Here is a 23,132-nt window from a genome sequence, read left to right on the forward strand (position 1 = left end):
TGGTTTCACCTGCACAAAACATCCATCCATCTGCCTCCCCTGGCATAATTGTTTACTTATTTATTTGGAAACCATTTAATTTTAGTCAGTAATGTCTATTTGAGAGGTTAATGGCATTGTTAATGCCACAATACTGTCTTGACTCATGGGAAGCTCATAGCCCTACAGCAAAACAAACTTCTGCATGGGAGCAAGTGGCATTTGGCAAAGTGGTTGGACACTATCTCAAGCTAAACGGGGTGCTTCCCTTCCCTGATTTCAGGTATTTTTGCTGAGTGAGTGCACAGGCTGCTGTGGAGGAGTACTGGCCCCCCACATCCCTCTGGGTCTGCTGCCCCTCCAGGGCCAGGCCTTGCCTGGCAGTAGGTGCCTCTACCCTGGCTGCAGGGACTAACTCCTGCTAATTCCTGACAGGAACGAATTCCTGACAGGGTCAGGTGAGAGAAGTGTTGAAAGTGAAGAGGTGTTTGCAGATATATATACAAAATGTATCCATGGGTGCGTGTGAGCATGTGTTTGAGGGAGTCATGCTGAGAGGCATGAGAATAAAAGGTGTTTTCTGTGTATATAACAGTAAATCCGACAAATGTATTCCCAAATGTTATGTTAAGTAAAATCAACAGCTGAAGCAGTCATTGTATCAGCTGCTGGTTGATAGGCTCATCAGGAGTCAGTGTTCCCAATGTCATTGTGAAGGAAAATGTCTGTGTAGCTGGAAGCCACACGCTGCAGCTGATCCCAGGGTTGTGCATCACATGTAAGTTTCTGTCTCAGCAAACACAGAAAGCTGCAAGGTGTATGTCTCATAACCTGCAGCAAATCTTCTTCCTGTTTAGAAATGGGATTATTCTTCCCTTAAGAAACACCACTTCCAGCTCCTGTGTTGCATATTACAGAACCTTCAGTTACTGAGGAAAAGGTTTGCTGTTTGTGTATGCAGATGAGCCTGCTCATGGAAATTTCTTGGAACTACAAGAAGATAAACATCATTTTGCACAACAACAACAAAAGGTATATTTTGTGAAATGATAACACTGTTTTCCTATCTGTTCAAGGCTTTCTTTCCTTTTTTTTTTTTTTTTTTTTTTTTTTAAATGCACAGAAAATTGCAACTGTTGGTTTATTCTTTGATTAGCATTATAGTTATCTTTAATCTTCTCTGTTTTATTTATTGCATCTTTCCTAGTGTGAAGGCAACTTGAGCATTGTACTGTCCTCTTGTACCAGAGCTTTGGGTAAGTGGATAATATAAATATGTGGACAATATAGAAATGCTACTACTAATGCAATATTTTTTCCTTCACAACTATTTCCTGAGATTTTTTTCTCCTACTGATATCACTTTCCTTTGTAATCACATTGGCAAGTGTTTGATGGTGGGATGGGAAAGCTTTTAAACATGTGAATTCTCCAGTTGGCTATGAGTATCTGTAGTGAAAGTGCTTTTGAGGTCATGCAGTGATAGATCAGCAGTACTACACAGTAACTTTTCTGACCAGGCAGCAACTAATTAGTGCTACTTGTACAATGAGAAATGACTTTCCATAGTGACTGATAGCAATCAACCCATAATGTTAAATGAAAGAATTCTGGGAATTTGCCAATGAAGTGAAGATCATGCACTCTACAGATCCTTTGCAACAGAAAAAAAAAGAAAAAAAAAAAAGAAAAAAAAAAAAAGATTAAATTTCTCAGATAAATGACCTTTGAGTTATTCATCTAGCCCTCATCAGAGTGGATGCTGTAGTTCTCCTCTCTTGATATTCCCCAGAAGAAATTTGCTTTGTTTTTGCCTACCTGATTGCTATATTCCTTTAGAAGATATTTATTATTAAGCCATGGCCTCTGTTATTTCCTTTGCTGCTTTAGCTTACTCAGAACTCTGTGTCTCAGACATGCAATAAAGCCCAGTAGCAGAGGAAATAACAGTGCAGTTAACCTCCTTAACACTGATAATAAATAAGCACTAATAAGATATGTACCAGGGTAGCAATTGCCCTGACATAATGAAATGCACTAGTTTTAAATAAGTGGTAGCTGGTGTCATCATGCTTTTCAGTAAGGAACCTATGTAGGCACTATATTTCCTGGGTAATTTGTGTGTCAGATTTTCTAGGAAGCTCAGCTGCTGTTAAGACATTTAGTCCAAGTGGCCTAGTTTTCATAAATTCTTGATGCCAAGCAGAAACCTTTGTTTTTACAGGTGCCTATCTGAGATCCAGGCTGTTTCTTTAAAAATATTACCTCAGGTGGGGGTGCTGACCATTCTTGCAAATCTGGTTAAATCTCTGTGTTAAAACTGCATTCACTGCCGTCTTGATTGAGAATTTTGCTTTCCAGTAGCCACTGTGACTCTTGATTGAACATGGTATCTCTGCTATCAATTTGCCCCTGTGGGCCAAATAGCTCTCATCCTACTGACAAGCTATCATGACCAGCTCTGTGGCGAATATACATACTCTGGAACCGAAGGGGAGGTTTGCTTCATTGTAAAGCAATTTTTCAGTGTAGTTAGTAATATTTTGAAGAAAAAAAATAAGGTTCTCTTTGCAGGAGACCCAAACTAGGAAAATGCAAAATGTAATCCCCCCTCCAAGTACATTTAACTACATCACGGCTTGGGAACTGCTTAAAACAATCCATGCTGTAACTGAATTTCCATACCTACTAAAAAATTTAAAAAAATTATAAATGGTTGTACTGAATAACCAGGAGATGCTTCTAAGTACCAATATTAATTAGAGAATCATAGTTTATAAAAGCCACACGAGGATATGATTTGTGAATTGTAACTAAGTCTGAGTGATTGTGCTAATTTATTATGGTTTGAAAACAGAAATGTAGATTTGTAAGCCTCATGCCTCATTATTATGATTGTTTTTTTTTTCTTTTTCTTTTGTCAGTTCCCATGACACTTACTGTGTTACTGAAGACAAGAATAGTAATAACAGAAAGTGGTTGTGTTTTATCTGTGTAATATTGCTGGTAAATTGAGACAGCATGGTAGCAAAATCATAGAGGAAATTTTCTCTGAAGTGCCCACTTCTATGGTTTATGGAACTTGTCAGATTTTCGTCATTGCTTGGTTGCAAAACCAAAAACATCTGTTCCTGTTTTTGAGAAATATTTACATCAGGATTTAATTACTGCCAGTGAATAGTGGTTGGGTGCCATACAGTACTAACAGATTTTCAGCTATACCCGTTGATATCTATGAAGTGTAAATGACAAATAGGATCACTATTTAACTGTGACTTTAGTAACAAAGGCTATTTGCAGAAGAACTATGTGGTGAGAGAGTTCAAATGATGGGCAATGCTCAAAGGATTTGGTTTCAGAGCTGCTTACAGAGTGATGTGATTTGTTTCTTCTTGAGCTCCGTATCAGAATGCAGCTCACTAAATACTCAAACTGTAAGCCTCGAGAGAATCTCTTATGCAAACCTTGAGTGAATCTGAGATACTGGGAAACTTTGGAGCAGCTGCAGTTATGAATGCTTATGCTTTTTTAAAGTGCTGGCCACTGTGAGCTCTGAGTGTTCTGCTTCTGATGGAGTTTTGTTTCAATAAATGGTTTGGGCAAGTTTTAGTCATCCATCTGCTTTGGGCTGTTTGGGAAATATCTTCTTAGACATTTATGTTACTGTAAAGACACAATCTGATTTTTACACTGCCAGAAAGGAGGGCATCTCACTCATCTAGAAATATCAATGCATAAATACATGTATGACTGTTGGCATTTAATGGGAAGATTTTCTCTGATAATGAAAGAGGAGCACTGTATCTGAGGCAGCAGTAAGGCCAGCTTTGGCTCCCTCCCTTTTCTCCCAAAGCTTATGCTGTTCTGGTTTTTGAAAGCCAACGTTCTTCTGTTCTATTAGAAAAATGAGCCTTTGCCCACGTCGGGTGACTTCCCTCATTTACATTGTCCGTGAATTCTCTGAACTCTTCAGCCTTGTCCGCTGTATTAGCTCTGGAAAAAGATAACCAAAAGCAGGCCTGCGTTTTCATCCGCAGTGTGCATCTTCAGCTAAATAGCGATGAGGGGAGTGGTGCAGGCATGCAGCCAGGGGTTGTCACACACGTTAGTGAAGTTCCAGTTTGGCCTGGGGAAGCTGTCTCCTGTGGCTCCCTGCTCTGCTCACACCCTTCCCGTGTAGCATTTGCATGAGAAGGAAAGAGCCCAGCTTGGCTGGTAGTGGCAGGCCTGGGAATTTGTGGGGAAACTCTTCAGTGCTTATATATGGGGCATTATATATGGAAATCATAATATTATTATAGCTTATAAAAACATTTATACTAGGGTGGCACCCACATACTCTGCTCTACATTTATGTATGTAAATAAGTGACAAAGCATTTGCAGTTTGCAACTGGGAAACATTTTTCTTTCCCTTTAATCTGAGCCCATGTTCAGTTCCTGCAATGATCTACCCATGGCAAAGGTTCAGGCTGTGGTATTTGAAAACGGTTTCAAGCACCTTCAATGTTTTTAGCAACACTGACATGCCTGTACAGGCATACAGACTTAGACTGGACTTTCTTTACACTTGCAGAAAAGCGCATTTGCCAGTTTATCTCGTGTATGGTTCTTGGATTGAAACAACCTATAGCCCTAGGGATATCTTACCATGGGTTTGTACGGGGCTTGTCTCAGCACAGAAAATGAGAACCCCAGCAGATACTGCTATGCTGGCAAAAGGTTCATGTGTCAGCCTATATTTTCTTTAAAAATTCTTGGAATTTAAAAACCAGCCATCTTGCCTTCTCCCTTGCTTTTGGCTGCTAATGCTTTGCAGAAGGTTTGGTGATTGATTCACTTGTCTAGGTGTTTGTTATACTCTGACATATGATAGTGTATGCAGGGTTAATGCCATGAGTTTCAGAGAGACTGAGAAATCCTCATTCAGCTTTCTCCTGAGCTCTAGGAACTCATTTCACATCTCATTCATTAGACAAACTAGCTGATCTGAAAAAAGCATGCAAAACACTCCAGATTACTCTGATGCAAAGGTTTAGTAACCTGTTCCCCCAAGGGGTGCCAATAATTCAACCTTTAAACCTCAAAGAAAACCTGATTCTGAGGGTTCAATTTCTAGTGGCTTCCAAATGAATGTAGGGTAGTGTTTGTGAGGGACTGTAAACTAAAGACAGCGAGCGTTTTGTTAGTTTAAAATGGCAGGCCTGCCCCCTCACCTGTAATCTCTGAAGATTACCGGCTCCTACCACACTCACAGAACTGACAATGCACTGTTCATAGCATGCTGGCCTGGGGGAGATGCATAAAAATTCACATCTCTGCTTAAGGTATATAATTTCATTGCTTTGACACAAGCAGTTTTTTCAATAGCAAAGAATGATGTTTTTGCTCTGTCTCAAATGAGTGACAACTCTTGTTTTCTCTCTCTCTTTGTTGGGTCTTTTCCTATCAACTCTAATATGAATTTTCAGCCTCACGTACATGTATTTTTAAAGTTAAACTAGCTATTTCCTCGTATGCGTGGAGACTACTGAGGAGAGGTTTTGCTAAAGTGATGTTGAGTATACATCACTTATATATCACCCTGAAATCAGCTAGTCACACAAAATGTGAGGCAGTGTTCAATCTATAAAGTTGACCAGAAAGTTTTAGGTAACATTTTCCTGCTTGATCTCTGGAACTTCACTCGGGAGTCAAATAGGAAATTCCTATTTCTGAAGTAAGAGGAGGCCTTCATGAACATACATCTGGCATCAAGCTGATGTAGGTCAGAGCACCTGAACTGGCAGTTTTGGCATTGACTGCCGCCTCTGCTTGAGTGATACTGCAACTGGAAAGATTTGTACACGGGGAAATGTATTAGAAGTGTATTCAAATGTAAAGAGTTCAAAGACTTAAGTGACTGAGACTAAACCATTCCTTTGGTAATGTCTTCTAATGACTTAATTAGCTTCTCTATTTTAAAATACACATTGTAGTTGTAGTCTGAATTAAGTGAATTACTAGTTTCTAGCTATTGCATTTCACTTTTTTTTTTTTTCCCCTGCTCAAATTACCACTGCTTTTTTAATTAATTAATTAATTTATTTTTACTTGGTTATGCCCATGCATGCTTCAAACTCTTACCTGTTTGTAGTGTAGACAAACACTGTTTCCTCTCTGAAGAAGTACCAGCCTCAGTAAGCAGACCCAGGGCAGGTGGGGATCCAGGTGCAGGGAGGTTAGTGACGCTGCAGGTGTGACACCACATTCTCACCTTGAGAGCTCTGGGCATTGCTCTTGCCCCAAATCATTTTGATCTGTTCCCAATGTAGCAGTCTCTTACAGATGAGATTGGCATCTATGAAACCTTGCACAGTAAAAGATTCCTTTCAGTACCTGTAACAACATAGGTTTAGGAAAATGCCGGGGGTAAATAGATTTTATTCCACATTGTCTAAACGGGCCAAACTCTCCCACTGATTTTAATAGCTCTTTTGCTGAGTAATTGTTGTGTGAGCAGGTCGTGATTGAAATGGCCTAATCCCCATTTACAGGAAATGTGTATGAAATAGAACAGAAATATCCAAAGAATGCAGCGAAGTGATCATCGTGCGTGAAGTAAAAAGAGGTTGAGCATGGTGGAAAGTAGTTTTAGCTTTAAAGATAAAGCTACTGCACTGAATAATTTGCCTCTTTTCATTGCCTTCCACCATTGCCCTTGCTGCTTTTTACAGATCTTTTTCCTTCTGTCCTTGTCAAGTTTTTCCAGAGACTTGGAAGCTGAATGTTGATTTTGCCTACAACTCTGTCCATTATTAGAGTTGGTAAAAAAGATATTTACACAAATTCCTGAATACATTAAACAATTTTCTCTTCTAATTAAACAAAAACCAGCCAAGAATCGAAAGTCCCCTTAGTCACACTCAGAGGCCTTATTTTCTCAAACAGACTGAACAGGCGAGATTTAAGAAGTATGGTAGGTGATTTTGATTTTTTTTTTCTTCATTGGTCCCTTGAGTTGATCAGATTAATAAGATAATTGTGCTTTTTTTTTTTTTTTCCCTTCATTTGAACCATTTTTCGTAGAGCAAATGGAATCTAAAGCTCTTGACCACAGTGGCAGAGCATCATGGCTAACACTAGCAGATGTCTCTGGTGGTCAGCAGCTTCATCCTGCACTTGCATAAAGTAGACGTACCGGCAACAACTTCTCCCAGGTTCTGTGATACAAGACAGCACTTTTAGCAATCAAGGAAGCACTTAACTGTAGCTGAAGGATTTTTACCCTAAAATTCTTGGTGCAGAAAAAAGGTATGTTAAGATAAATATTCCAATGCCAGGTGTACGCAAGGAGGCCTCTGACTTTGTTGACCAATGTCATTAGATTAAAAAAAATAAGACAGTGCAGCCTGCCCGCTGTTACTCTGCTGTAATCTGGTATCCTTTGTCTGACTTTACAGAGAACTGTTCCAGCTTTTTGCCAAGGCACATGGCAGCAGAGTTTGCCTTCTGTTTTCTTGGTATTATTTAGGCTATTTTATGCCTATATGTTTACTGCATGAAACTTTTTTTTTTTTTTTTTTTTTTTTTGATAGTAGGAATGAAAGTTTGTTTATTTCCTTCAAAACTATAGTTTGAAGCTAGGACAATCAAATTCCAGGCTACTGATATGTGTGAGCCCAGGTATAACACGGGCACTTCGGTGTGTGACCTGTGTGTGAACTTGAAGGAGAGAAAGAGAGAGGAGGGGGAGAGATGCGAGAGAGAGACGGCAATGGTTAAGGGAGGAGATGATCCTGTAAATGGAGTAACCTTGCCTGATCCTCACAGGAGAACAAATTCTCCCAGGGCCAAAGGATTACTGTGTCTACAAAGGTCTAATAAAGGGGAAGGCTGGGCTACCCATAGTGTCATCATAGTCGTAATTTTCAAGCCATAATAAAACCCTGTTACGTTATTAATTCAGCTGTTCTGGTTGCTGTAGAGATGATATTCGAGTACTGCCATTAATTCATCTTTTTACCCACTAATATATTATTTTCTACAGGGATTCATTGTTTGAACCCTCAAAGTGAATTAGCCTGTGGCATATTTCAAAGGTTTCTGCCCAATTAAATCAGTCTGAGGACATCCATGTTGCATCAGAGCCACTAGCATTACATTAGCAAAGATAAAAACCCCAGTCAAGAGGGTAGGATATCTTTAATGGGACTTTATCACTGAAACTTGAAGTTATATGTATGTGAAGCAAAATGTGCTTGGCTGTTCCTACAGAGATCGTGCACTCTAATATTGCCTTAAAATGCACAATCACTAACAGCAGTATTTGTCACACTCATTGCTCATTAGCTTAGACTGGAAAATTACTTCAGAATAAATGCTGATATGCCAAAGAAAATATATAAAGCAGTAACATGCAACTAAAAATGATCATCGAGCTCCAGTATTGCTGGAACTTTTTTTTTTTTTTTTTTTTTTTTTTTAAGACTTCTGGCTGATGAAGTTTTTTTAGCATCAATAGCGCTGATACTGAGAATGGGGGAAAAGTAAGGTGGGATGAACCTGATATGGGGACTAACTGAGCAAGAGTTGAGCAGCTTTGGTGGACCTGAGCTTGTCCGGGGTCTCGGTACTGTGTTCTGCAGAGTATAGCACCTTTATTGTTCATGCTTTTCCATTATCTACCGTGTCCAGGCTTCTTGCTCCTCTGAATTACAGAGAGCATTTTGTGTACAGTCCTGCCACTAAATTGGTCTGTTCCCTGAACAGCAGGCTGCAGAAGATATCAAATAGGAGAAGCCATCCCAGATCAAAGGCTCTTCTTTTCTTCTTTGCCCTCTGGGTGGAGTGAGCACACCTGTGTGTTTAATTTTTGCTTATTATTACTTGCAGAAACTGGGATGAGGATAGGTGTGAGTTTTGTATACCTACACTATTTAAATATCTGCCCCAAAATTCAGAGCATGCCGAAATCTCTTGGTCTCCTACAGGTCAAGTACTTACAACTAGTGGTGGTTTCTGCAGGATACCACCTATTCTTATTTTCTTATTGGTGCTTTTTTTTTTTTTTTTTTTTTTTTTTTCTTTTTTTTCCCCCCTACAAATTAAGGACAAACATTTCAGAGTATCCTTTGTTTTCATGGCATTAGTACCTGTTTCTATGACAATGCTGTTTGTAAAGATCAGACCCTGCTCAGATACAGAATTCAGTGGTAAGAGAAAACAACAATGCAGAACATAAAGACAGGACAGATTTTTACTAGGTATTACACCACACTAGGGAAGGCATTTAAAACACACATAGACAATGTGTAACACATGTCCTATTAAGCTTTTACAGGGCATTATTCCACTCAAGGGAGGCTTGTGGTGTGAAAAGAGAGAAAAACAACACAGGACACAGAGAGCAAGACAGATCTTTATAGGGAACTATCCCACACCAGGGAGGCTGCTATTGTGAACAGAGGAAAGAAAACCAAGACAGGAGATAAAGACCAAAGATTTTTACTGGCTTTATTGTTTGCCCCTGTGTGATCTAAAGGAAAACTGGTAGCGCTGGGTGAAGAATGCACACTGAAAATCTCATCCTGAGATCTCATTCTGTTGATTGCTAATTGTGAAGGATTGCTAATTGTGAAGGTTGAGCTTGGCAATTTTTTCACCCACAGAAGTTTTTCCATGGATATTTTTGTCTCAGTCTCTTGGATAAAATGGCCTGTAGGGCACTGGTGACAGTACTGAGAACAGTGCTTTTTCTAAATTGAGGTTTTTCAAACACTGAAATAGAGATGTACAAAACAATAAACACCAGTGGGATTTTGATGAAAAAGGGAATTCAAAGAAAACAGAAATAGTTACTGAGTAAGGGTCAAGTTAGGTAAATAGTTTCAGACAAAGAAAAGTACAATTTCAAAATGCCACGTTTGTTGTGAACTTAGATGTGAGTTACAGAATGTGCTTGCCCTCTCAAATATCTCAAAATCAAAAAGTTTATTCTCAGTTTGACAGAAAATATTTTGCTTTGGTCTTAAATGGATTTTCTTGTTTTGTCAGTGAGAAACCTTTAAAGCTGCAAATTTACTTTTGAGTCATTCTGAATTACTATTTTTTTAAACTTTGCTTGTTCAGGAACCAAGCGTGCCTTTCTTTGCACACTGACACTAGTAAAGTCTCATTCATTCGTTATGGTGTATGATCCTACGGTTTCCCACACAGGTATTTCATGTCAGTGTTTGATATTTGAGAGGCACGAATTCTCCCCATGTCTGGGCATTTTTAAAGTTTCTGTGCATTCCCTGGTGTCTAATAAGGAAATATCACGATGTGGCCCTTCTCAGGAGGACTCGTGACATCCCTCTTCTTAACCTGACTGAAATCTGCAGGAAATGCTTTTTTATTTTATTTATTTTTTGAGATACCTTTCTGCTATAACAAAATGACAGTCTTTCAACATTTCAACTCATGAAAGCACCAGCAGGGAAGAGAGCACGTTCCTGTAGCCCTTTTCTCCCAGAGCGAACCAGACAAAGGTTGGTCATTGAGCCAACTTTACATGGTGGCATTACTCGTGCCGTGTTCTCCAGTGGTCCATCCCATGGTCTGAGGAGGAATGCAGGTATCTTAAGAGTCCTGTCAGGAAAGGAGACCTGGCAAGGAGGGTCACTGGTCCATTGCCACAAACCCCAGGGTGACAAATAGCCTGCCTTTCTTGCAGCTGCTGCATCCTCTTTTCTGCATATAGATCTACCTCTAAAACAGGGGTATTTGCTTGATACGTGCCGTGCTGCATGCTAGAAATACATCCTCATTATTGACTAGAAGTTGCAGAGATACTGTTTGGAAGAAGGTGATATAAGCTGTTTTCTACAATTTAGTAGACGACTAATGTTTAATTTGCTTTCCAGGTCATTCTGTAGTATTTAATAGGCTATTGTGTCAATATAAGACTACAATTTAAAACAAAATAACAGAACCGTACCCTTAAGAAATCCAACCAAAAATCAGAGTTTAGTTTTCTGAAAAAGAGGAAGAAAAAAAAAGCAAGTGTGTGAAAATCACAAGGGTAGGAAGAGTTGACAATTAAAGTAAGATCAAAAGCAAAGGGAGGGGATATAGAAGGTGGCTTTTTCAAAGAAGTTGGACAAAGTCCTCAGCAGTTAAGAAACTAATAGCAATAGGCTAAAGAAATACTAAGGAGGGTGGAAATGAGACGGAAACCCAGAATGTGGAAAACATTCAGTGGGTGGGGAAGGAACAATTGTTAAGATTTATGTGCTTTGGCTAGCACAAACACTCCGCTGTGCAGTTGAAGGTTTCTAAGACTCCTGTGATTCAGTAACTTATTTGCTTTTCCTTGATTTTGAGGGAAAAAGCCTCAAATGTCAATAACAGCACCTTGGCTGATTACAAGGGCAAGCTGGAGTATACTCCACATAGGTATGAGCCAAGAACTATATTTCAGTATTTATTGTTATCAACATAGCATCTTGCCCAAATGTTTATATGCTACCGATCAATAATGTTTCTGTTCAGATAGCATTAGTCTGTGTATATATATAATCTGTTCTGTTCAAAATGAATCTTGTTTGCCTCCAATTATTGTTTTTTTTTTTTTTTTTTTTTTTTTTTTTTTTTTCCCTGTGATCCATGCAAGGGTTCCAGGAAAGAAGACATATAATCTTCCTTCTTTCAAACTGGCCAGTAGAGCTCCCTGAAGCAGGCTACTCCTGGGAGGTCATCAACAAAGAGAATATGCCATTGTCCCAGCTAATGAAATCAGGGGAAACCAGGAGCTGCATCTTGCATTATGCCTTGTAAGTGGTACAATTTAAGCTTTGTCAGGATTTTTTCTGGTGTCATTGTCCAAGAGACTGCTCCTGACAAAGAGAAGCTTTCCTTAGCCATGCCTGCCACTGCTCAGCGCCCGTGTGAGCACAGTCAGAGCATTCCCACCTGACTCAGAGGTGCCACAGGGCAGACCCTGCCTCTGACACTGGTACGCCCCAGCTGCTGAGTGCTTTAGCTTAAGTTCTGGACTGATACAAAATGAATTGATTGCAGAGCTTTCTCCTAGCTGCCCTGTTACTGACTGCCAAGTGTTAAGAGGTGTTTGTCAAATCTTGCCGCTGAGTAAATAACTATACTCTTGTGAGTAGACATGTCTGCAGTGGAACTACTCACAAAAGCATCTGCTCTAATTCTCTCATGGCTGTGCTCTGTGAATTATGTTTGTCCGTAGGAATGCCAGAGGTACCTGGCAGTCTTGTTTGCCCTCTTCTGTGTACTTTCATCTAGAGACAGAGTGAGAGGCTGTCAGCAGCCTCATGGGGCAGCTGGAGGCAGAGAAAAGACTGCAAAAGTAGTGATGATGAAAACCCCTACAGCTTTCTTCTGCTGGGGCACAAGAATGCTTTGTGATGGAAAGTGTATCTGTAAGAGCCAGAGAGATGTGTACAAAAACTTTTGCTTTTGCATGACCATATCTTCTGGTATGTAACTTGTTCCTTCAGGAACTATTACTTTTGTCCTCAGATCCATGTTCTTTGTTCTTAATGCAGCTGGATCAAGTGTCAAAAATATTAGGCATAGGCCTAAGAAATTTGAAGATCATGGCCCTAAGAATCTTATTCTACCAAGAATGATTCTATGTGGTTGTGTAATAATATTTCTGACTTAAGTCAGGATGTGGCTGAATGGTGCCTGATGTCCAGCAACATCTTTTTGGGGCTGCAGCTGGCGCACACCAAGTTTTGGTTGTGTGACCCATTCAGTGTAACACATGATTAGCTCTCTGAATCATTGTAAGTTTTGGATCCGCTTTGTCCCCTTTGGTGAAGTGTGATACAAGTAGCCTTTCAATCAGGATAATTTCGTTCTTCCCTTAAGAGAGAGAGAGGGTGCCGAGCCTCCCACCTATCGTGACCTGCTCAGAAGGAAGTGGTACAGCATGCCTCGAGGAGCAGCAGTTGTGAGCCTGGTCTCTGCTACCACCAGGGGCATGGGATGTGGAACAGACCATCAGGCTCTAGGCTACACCGTGATAGTGGGTGCATGCACTAATTATCTTGCGTGTGGTGGTAGGGCCAGAAGCTGTTCTCTGTACTTCCGTGAGCAGAGTAGATTCTGTGTGTACATGTGGTTTTATTTACTAAATTTAAGATTTAGGCTCCCACCTCACTGTGGAGGTGGGAGAGAGAGGAAAAAACTTGTTTAATATTCAAATGCTCTAGGTCTACTTTGCCGTTTGTAGCTTACTTGGTGTTTACACATTCTCTTATTGGTGACTACAATCATTTTTCTATTCTGATAGGAAAGCATTTATTCTCCTTGTTTTGTTATTCCACATTTTTTTTCTTTCTACTTAATGTGGAGCTCACAAGTAAACCTCTCTAAATAGCAAACGAGCACCTGAATATAACCTGTCTTCCCTCCCTTCTCCTATGGGTTTGGTAGAGAGCAGGTCTGGGTCCCTGTATAGCACCACTTCTCAGTACATCAGCTCAAGTGGAAGATCTGTGAGCTAAAAGCAGGCAGACATCTAATATTTCTCTTCACTTCCAGATTTTCTGTGCTTACAAGTATCAATTACAAGGTTTGTGTAAATTATAGGGATGATGAACTTGGAGTAGCTACAGTATGTTTAGAACGTCTGTACAGGGATAATAAGGAGATTGTGAAAATCTGCTCTAGGAAGTCTCAGAGACGTTTCCAGATAATTAATGCAATGCGTGGAAACCTGAAATCAGCACTGTGTGTTTTTTTTTTTATAAACTAGTAATTTAGGAACACATTACGGGAGCACATTAAATTAACCATTATTAGATGAGGAAATGTTAAGATTATTAAGATAATAAAAACCAATTAGTGCAGGCTTTTCGTGTATAATGTGGCTCACATAGAAAACCTATTATATTGGAGGGACTACAAGTGTTTGGGAGAATTTCAGGTACAAGCCAGAGCTTAGGAGTCTTGAGCTTTTTGCTGCAGGAATAACATGCTTTATGAACAAAATACTCTTTGAAACACAGTGTTGTGAGGCCAGGATTGAAGAAGTGGTTATCCCAAGAGGATTTCAGCTAGTAGGTAAGAAGTTTGTCCATCAGTCTCATATCCTTTGAGAGTAAGTTGTGGCAGCTTGAAGAAAAATATGTTTGTTTATTTGCGTACTTCAGTTGAAAACAATTTCTCTTGTTTGCCCATGTTATTTATTTATATATATATATATATATATTTAATGGTTATTGCCCCTGATTTTCTTATTTTCTTCTCCACAAGCAGTAAATTAGAAATGTTTCCATTGTCACTTCCTAGTCAGTGCCCCAATAAAGGAGGACGTGATTCTGTGTAGTCTTTACAGTGACTGATGGAAGCTGTCTTTAATATCAAGGCTGCACCTTTTCATAGCTGTTACCAAGCTTCTCAGGCAGCTTGTGTTCTCATACTGTTTTAATTTTTCTCCTGTGACTGTGGTAAATGATTAGTAGCTTATCATGACTTTGGGCAGAAATTATACAAGGTCAATAATTTCTCCATTATAAATTTATGACACCAAGCACCCTCATAATCCTTGCATCAGATTTGTTTGGCTGTTTCCTGGGCCCTTATTTGAGCCACCACTATTGATTCTTTTTGGTTAGTTTGTTGCTGTGTCCAAACCCATTTTTTCAGATTAGCCTCAAGCTGGAGCCAATTAAGGGGACCTTCATAGCAAGTGTGTTTCCCATCTGGTATTTTATTCAAATGATCTCTCTTCATTTACTAATCCCAAATGCCAGTTCTTCATACGACTAATTCTTGTCCTTCAGAATGACTTCCATCCTTCAAAGCATAGTTATCAAACTGAATTTCACATAGCTTTTCCATATGACAGATCTCTTGGACATACTGGCCACGATAGTATGGCCTTTACACACCTCCTACTTCAGGAAGAATTAGAAGTAGTTTTTGTTCTGCCATGACCTACAAATATGATAACCCCAGCTTTGCACAGAAATGCATAATGGCGCATCCTTTTGTCTGTATCAGTTTGTCTGCCTGTTGTTCTGCCGGCTGTATTTCTATAGCACAGCTCACCCAATTGTTTTAAAATGAACACTTTTTTTCAAAGAGGAAACTAAATTCCAGTGTCCGTCTGCTGTGCATTGTCTTTTTTTAAATCTTCCCTGGACTAGAGGTTCTCATTTTGAAATACTCTCTTCAGAAAGACTCTCAAAGTAATTTTTTATTATTGTTGTTGTTGTTTATACTATTTTTTCAATCTTTCTCTTTTTTTTTTTTTTATATGCCAGGGCCACAGGTGCACCAATAGACCTTACTTGTCCCAGCTGGCTTCACCTGGGACCTCCATCTACTCCCACCCCTCGTGTATCCAGCAGCCTCATTAAAGCTCACACCTGGGCTTTCAGCTCTGGCCTGAGCTGGAAGAACAGCGTAGGGTGCTAATAGCAGCAGTCTGGCCACCATCGAGGGAAAGAAAGGGAACAGCAGGTTTGGTCCATGGTAAGCCTGGGGATTTTAAGCAATAGCTCAGGAGCTGCAACGGAAACAAATATAATCTGTGATGTAGCTTGAGCAAGGCCTGCAGATCCAGAGCTGAGTTTAAATGATGCTCCTTGACGCGTGGGCAGAAGGTGTGGCAGTGCAGGTCCCATGTGAGGCTAGCCATGGCAGGCAAGACGTACTGGTGCAATCAGGGAGCTGACTGAAGGCAACTAAAACTCATGTTTGTGGGAATTTCTGTGGGGTTTTGTGTGCTAAAAATGGTATCTTGCTGTTAGTGCTAAAGAAAATCTAAGTCTGTGTGTCTCTGGGCTCTGGTTTCTGTGGTGCCTGCTTTTTTTCTATTATTTTTTAAATTATTATTTTTTAAAATTTCTTTTTAGCCTTCTTGTTTTCAAAAATGATTGTGATACTTCATGAAAATTTTGTTTTATCATGACTTTAGAAGAAAATGATTGGAAAAACCATAAATCAACATTTGTTTTAAATAAAAATTGAACCAAGTGTGCCTGAATCTCATGTCCACCATTGAGAAAATCAGGTCTGAGCTTTGTTCTTCTAACAAAACCTTAAATGAGGACAAGGCTCTTACTGTTCGGCTTCATTGCTGACATCTCGCAGTGCTCCCTTACGTATCTCTGTATAGAATATCTATGGCAGTCATTAACGTGGGCTCATTACAGCCTGCCATCTGTAGTGGTGACAAAATGAGCTATGTTATTGCCTCAAAATGCTGTGATCTCAGAACAGTTTTGCCCTGCATCTTCCTCAAAGTATGTGTAAAGAAGTCAGGGAAATTAGCACTGCAAGGAACACTAGGTTAATATAAGGAGTTGTGGTTATTCTCATCTCTTCTGAAGTTTTTTTGTTTGTTTGTTTGTTTTTAAATAATTTTAATTTTATTTATTTTTGGCCATGGGTGACAGTTTTTATTGCCGTACTTCTTAATGTGATGCTGTAAGTTGCTCAGGCTTTGAGTGAAGGGTGGGCTACATATATGTGCCTTTGGGTCAATACCACTCACAAGAGAAAATACATCGTAAGCCCCTGCTCAGACACAAAACAATGCATTTCTTCAGAAAGGGTGAAGACATGAAAGAAAGCTAGGATAAGGATACAGACAGTTTCTGGGCATAAACAGGTAACCTGATCTTGTAAGATTATGGAAGATTAGTGTTCTGTCAAGGAACAGGGAATTCCTTTTGGGAGAATAAAACCAATGGATTAAGCAGAGTGGTACTTGGCTCTGGCTGGGCATGGTAACAGTGTTAAGGTTCTGCTTAACAGGGAAATTATACAAAGACACTGTCTGCATAGTCCGAAGTTTTCTGTGTTTGCTGGCATTGCAAGCCTCAACAAAATCCTGTATATCTCAGAGTTTACAGCCCCACCAGGCTGGGGGAGTTCCTTGCTCTCCGACATAGTTTTACAAAGATTTTTAGATTTACAAAGAGTTTTAAATCCTTTATATTTTTCTTTTTTTTTTTCCCCAAGCTCAGAAAACTTCACCAGATCTATTGGTGTCCCAATCTCTGAACTCTCTTCCACGTTTCTTCCTTTCTTTCCTGGAAAAAGCATACTAGGTTCTCGCTTCTTAGTACAAGTGTACTAAAATTCTTCTTTTTTGAGTTTTAGGATACAAATACTCATTTGTTTCCTTTTCCTGTGCTGTCAGGCTTCCCTTTTCTCCAAGATGTCTCACAGTCCTGGTATCACTGCTTTTTCCCAGAAAACTCTTTTGTGCTTGTCTGCTTCACTGCAGCTTTTGCTTTTGATCTGAAAATCTGACAGCTAAGTTCAAAATATAAAATTTTTGATGGTGCTGTGAAAATTATAAAAAAGGTAAATTAACTTGCTTGAGGTACATGGGAAGGGGTTAAGCTTTATATTGCTACAATTAGAAATTGGTACATCTCAATATCTGTGCAATGTATCGGTTATTGTCATCATAACTGGCCCTACTGCTGCTACTCTTTTATTTATTGTTATTTTTTTATTTAAGCCCTCTTAGATTGGTTTTCAAAGCTTTTTCTCAAAGAAAATTAAAGGTAAGGTGTAAATTTGCCTTTGGCTGTTATCTGAATACTCTAAACTCCTGTGTTTCCATGTTTCTTTAAAAAAAGAATTATAAGACCTCATATAAAAACGCGGTTGAGTACGGTAAAGTCCTTCATAGCTTCACTTACTATGGAGTAACGAGCCATGTGGAACCGAATCAATGTATATACTGAAGTTATAATTGCTTTACTTCCCATGTACCTATCCCACAATTCCTGGAAATTGTTATTGAGTTGTGTGGTGGGAAGGTACATTGACAAGAGATACCAAGTCAATGTGTAGGGGTACCTACTCTAGGCTACAGTTGGATCATACCCTACATTAATGGCCTAGACCTCACTGGAGAGCCTGTCAAAATCTGAATGTAGTGGATGCGTTGTATCAATTTGAGGTTGCTCTGGTAATGATTGACTTTTATTCATTATTAATTATGCGAGATATAACTGAGGCTTTAGGAAAGCTTCCGCTAGTTAGTTTACAAGACAGCCAGAGATACCTTTCTTGGAGTGCTTGCTTCTCTCTGTTAGTCACAAGCAATGTTTTCAGCAGATAAAAGAAATTAAAAGGGACACGTAAAGCTACCTCAGAGCTAATTCTGAACCTTTAAAGTAGAGCTTAAAGAGGGATTTCCTTTAAAAATCTTTCTTCCCGCTTACTCTGGCAGGATTATAATGACAAAAGGAGTGTGTTTGTCACTGCAGTTGGTGTTGAGGGCCAAAGGCAAGGATATAACTTGTCTGGTTGTGAGGAAGTACGGCAAACTCATTGGAGTGGTTGGAGCCAAGACGGTTTTCTAAGCTTCAGTCCAAGCTAAGTATGGAGCTTCTGCATAATGCTGGCTCTTTGTGCTTCCAACAGAAGTGAGGATACCCCCCAGGCAAACCAGTAACCAGATCCACTGACTTTACTGTAGTCTGGGTGATCTTTGATCGATTATACGCTTTTAAAATCTGTGTCTCTTGATTGCATTGGAATGTAATTATACCTGTCTCATCTTGAGTCTAAAGGAAACTAATGGCTGAACTGTTACAGGAGGAGTCAGTAGATTTTCAAGGCAAACACATGCAACAATGCTGTCAATCTGTCTCCTTCAGTTCTCAGTAGCTTTGAAAATGAATGTTTCCAGCCAAATTTGACAGAGGGATTTAAGTTTGAAAGGTGTTATGTTGTGCATATTGGTGGTTCAGAAGAGGCCAGAGTGTGTGTCCCTCCCTTAAGGGGAACAATTGTAATTTGGCACTTTCTCCATTCCAAAAAGCAGCAGCCAGCTGGCCAGTCATCATGCGTGCAACTTGAGTTTGACAGCAGCAACTGCTAATCAGTCTGGTTTAAAAAGTTCTCTGTGATGTCTTCAGTTTATAGCGCTATGTGGCTCTGGGGAATAAGAAGGCAGGAGTGATATAGAGAAGGCATGGGGGAGAGGAGGAGCTGCTAAAGGATGTAGGACGCAAATGAGTAGGAAACTTCCTTTACTTAGTTGTGGTGCCCATAGGATAATTTTCTTTTGTTAAAAAAAAAAAAAAAAAAAAAGTGAAAAATTGCCTGAAGAATTATTACAACCTGAAAATTGTCTGATGTGATCTAAGAAGAAAGCACACCGCAGATCTCCATACAGGACAGTAATGTCTTTAGCAGCAGAGCTTGAATAGAATAAATTGCAGTAAAACATGAAAGGAGGGATTAAATCAAGGATTACAGTATATAATTGAGATGAAAACAACATTCCCTCCTAAATTGGATAGTACAAGTGTGACAACTGCTGATGGGGCTATTGATGGGAGTGCTTAGCCTGCTACAGATACAAGTGTGTTTGTGTATGCTGTTCAGTACAATGATGAATGGCCTCGATTGTGACAGGACTTTTTTTAAAAATTTGCCTTTCCTACCTAGAATGCCTGGAAACCAAAGCTCTAGGGTTGTCTTTCTTTTTAAGAGCTGGCACCTCTTATGCAAAACCAGGTCCTTGCATGTTTGATTCATTTCTTTGTGAAATGATAAACTGATGGCAAAGAAAATTGGTGTCTAGAGACGCTGAAGTGGTGTCTGTCATCATTTCCAGAATGGCTGTGGCTGGAGAAACCTTTTGCTGGACTGAAGGATGCACATTAGAGGAAATTATTGTATTTGCAGACCTGCTGAACTGGTGGTAACATCTCCCTCAATGGCAGAGACATTTCTGCCTCCTGCCCACAAAATAAAGGGTTTCCAGACATGCACCAATATATGACCCTCTTATGTGTCACAACTGGGGAAGCAGGAAGGTGGCAGGGAGGGAGCAAGTAAGCTCCCCTTGCCTGGTCTTGGAGGAGATATGAGCTCTGGCTTGCAAAGGAACACTGAATTCTTGCCTCTACCACTGACCCTGTGAATGCTTTGAATGAGTCACAAAGGCTCTTGGGACCCTGCTGGTACACTAGAGATTATGGCACTGCTTTACCTCGGGTCTGGGGAGAGTAAAGGCATTGAGGGTTGCTGGGTGCTCAGCTGCTCTGATGGTAAGAGTTCATTGATGCTCCGGTAGGTAGAACCTCTTAGCTGCTCTTGGAGAAAGTTTGGGGCAAAAGTTAAGAATCAGCTTTCAGGCATTTAGGGTTTCATATAGGAGAATTTTCTTGCTGTGACAGCATGGAGAGTGTCTTCAGTAAGAAAAAGCAAAGGAACCTGGCTGCCGTTGTAGTTTACGGGCTGGGTTAAGTATCCATTTGGTCACGATCACTGGCACTGCGAACCAAAACTGGGTACACTGGATAAAGCTATAAAGAAAAACAACAACAAAAAAATCAAGCTGAAACATTATTTCTGACTGATAGAACAGAAATTTGGTGCAGAGGTAAAGCATATACAACAGGAAGAGAAAGCTAGAAACATCTTTGTTTAAACTGAGATATTACTGTTGTGCTTAAGAGAAATATTTGAAGCAGATTTTTTTGTCTGCTGGATCTAGCCTAGTGGATATGTAAGCGAGTGATGGATGAAGCAACCCACTTGTTGCAAGTCCCCAGGCTGACAGAAAAGAGTCGGGAATATAGTTCAGACAAAGACTCTACATGCCAGTTCTGTCATCTATATTATTAATGTGCTGTGTTTGGTCCCTGTGGAGAGCTTAAACTGAGCCAGAGACAGGATGTGCATCCAGTGAACATTTCCTATGATACTGGATTCATAAAGGTTTTTTTTAATAGTCTTGAAAGTTAACTCCCCTCCTCCCTTTATCTGTCTTCCTTTCAGAGATGCCCCAAATGTTTGATTTGCCTTGAATTTGTTCCAACACCAGTCACTGAATGTTTTACTTGTGCTGAAAGAAGAAAGACAAAAGCCTGGCTCAAGAGGGAAAGGTACAGGCAAACGTGAATTATCAGAGCTATTGCTGGCTGAAGATTTGTGGATAGTTTGGGAGTTTCTTGTGAAGAACGAAAGGGAAAATGTAGGCTTAATGGAGAGGAACTTGGGAGTGATTTATCCTTTTAAGTTCATTGTTTGGTGCCTTATTTTGCTTTTTTTTTATTTTTAATTTTTTTAATTTTTTTTTTCCTTCCAATCAACTTTCAGAATTCAATCTTCTTTTGCTAGGATAAGCTTCCAATGGTCTCCAGCCTTGAACTGGTGTTTAAATGAACTCGCATAAGGCTGACAATCCTGGAGTGCCATCTTGTTAGGAGTAATAAAATTGTGGGTGCTGTGGAAAACTTAAGTGGATGTGAGGCACTGGTCACTTGACAAGCTGAACGTGTAACTCCAAATTACTGTGACGCCTGGTGCTGCATGCCAAATGCTGGAGAGGCCAGGAAAGATCAGCCCTACTCCAGCCAGGAAAAGCAGCAAAGTGACAACTCTTTTCCTCTCTGGTTTGTGACACCCCATTAGCACTTGTACCTCCCAACCCCACTCTGGATCTGTAAGATCCTGTAGCCAGGAATATTCAGTTTGTATGGTCCAGAAAACTGATTAGGAGTGGGTGCATACTTCACTTTCTGGAAATGAGCTAAATGTTTAGAGAACGGGATATCCAATTGCACTGCATCTCTGACATATACTGGACATTTTATGTTGAAATAGTCTCTCTTTTTTTTTCTCCTCATTGATGCTCACCTTTGAGAGTCATCTCCCTTCCCTCCTTACTGGTATTTTTTTCTAGAGTTAATAGAATATGGCAAGAGTAGAAAACTTCAGTTCAACCAAAAAATAAGGTACTAATATTAAATTTTTGAAAGGTCTCCGTTTGATGTAAGTCAGATCTTTTCAAGCACTACTTTGATCTTCTAGGCTCATGTTTCTGTATTTCTGTGCCCTTATCTATAGCTGGGTTATCTCTATATAAATTCAATCGTATGAACTGTGCTTTATGATTAAAGAGTGGCTCTTTCCAGTTTAAAGCCAGAGCATCCTGCTTTGTATGTTTTAGGCTAAAGACAAGCTCTTGCACTACTGCAGATGGGATATATCCTTTTCTGGCTGCAGCTAAACTGGAAGAGACCAGCCTCCAGGTGACTGTCCCCCTGAAAGGATACGCTGACCTCTGGTATCTGCCAGCTGAGCTGTTTGTGTAATTTTCCCTAACCCTGTTCTGGTCATTATGGACTGATTTAGTGTTAGCAAGGACCTGTTATTAAGCTGTTTATGCTAATCAGATTTACTTTGGCTGAAACGAGCACTTCTAGAAGTAGCTCAGCTGGGAAGTCTGAGAGAGCAGTAGCCAGAGGGTGGAGAGAAGCTGTGACTGTGATGTAGCCCAGTGGGACCTCTTAGTCATCGAATGTTCCAGGTTGAAGGGACCCACAAGGACCACTGAGTCCAACTCCTGGCTCCACACAGGACCACCCAGAAACCAAACTCTGTGTTTGACAGTGATGTCCAAATGCTCCTTGAACAGCAGGCCTGGTGCTGCAACCACTGCCCTGGGGTGCCTGTTCAGTGCCTGACCACCCTCTCGGCGAAGAACCATTTCCTAAAACACAGCCTGAACCTCCCCGTCACAGCTCCATCCATTGCCTCAGGCCCCATTGATGTCGCCAGAGAGAAGAGACGAGCTCCTTTTGCTCCCTTGCAGCCACAGCCTCAGTTAAAGCCTTGCAAGGTCTGGTGAGCATACGGCTCCTAACCTACCAACATAAGCTGTGTTTTGAATATGGCAGTGAACTCTCCCCTCAGTTTTGAACATTCTCCTGCTCAACAAGGTGCAGTGTGTTGTTTCAAATTTGCATCTCCCTGCTTTGGCTCAGTTTTTATGTTTACTCAGCACTTTTCACTGAGATGCAACTCAAGTGGGTGAGAAGCTGTCTCCCCAGCCAGCCTGACCCTTGGGAGGTAAGGCTTGTTCTGCAGCCATCCTCACAGGGGAACCTGGTGGTCATTCTTTATCATCAGCACTAAGCAACGTTTTATAACTGGGGAAATGAGTAATTTATTAAAATGAAATTAGTGAGTAGAGAGAAGTAGAGGGTGTTTAGGGTACAGAGGATGTAGTTATCCAAGCTGGAGTGTGGCCAGGATACCTGCATTAATTTCCACATTCTTTCAGAATGCTCCTTGGTATCAGTAATGAGAATAAATGGTCATTTATGTCTAGGCTGTCTCTTTCAGCCTCTATAGGAGGTGAACAAAGAATCTGCATTGCGC

At 40.2% G+C, this 23,132-nt stretch overlaps 1 long non-coding RNA gene across 3 annotated transcripts in view; it reads left to right on the top strand.

Moving 5' to 3' along the window:
• Nucleotides 1-361: 361 nt before the first annotated feature.
• LOC311441655 overlaps nt 362-23,132 on the top strand; it is an 88,365-nt gene continuing 65,594 nt past the window's right edge. Inside the window, exons 1-6 of one of the 3 annotated variants that reach the window (XR_014696117.1) lie at nt 362-1,011; nt 1,187-1,235; nt 11,614-11,773; nt 12,846-13,002; nt 13,988-14,042; nt 15,248-15,458. This is a non-coding gene — a long non-coding RNA (uncharacterized lncRNA). Of the gene's footprint in view, nt 1,012-1,186; nt 1,236-11,613; nt 11,774-12,845; nt 13,003-13,397; nt 13,552-13,987; nt 14,043-15,247; nt 15,459-23,132 lie in introns of those variants that run through there. The other 2 variants (XR_014696119.1, XR_014696118.1) reach the window with 2 other exon arrangements.

The sequence above is a fragment of the Aythya ferina genome (assembly GCF_964211825.1).
Source record: "Aythya ferina genome assembly, chromosome: 9".
NCBI classification, from domain to species: Eukaryota; Metazoa; Chordata; class Aves; order Anseriformes; family Anatidae; genus Aythya; species Aythya ferina.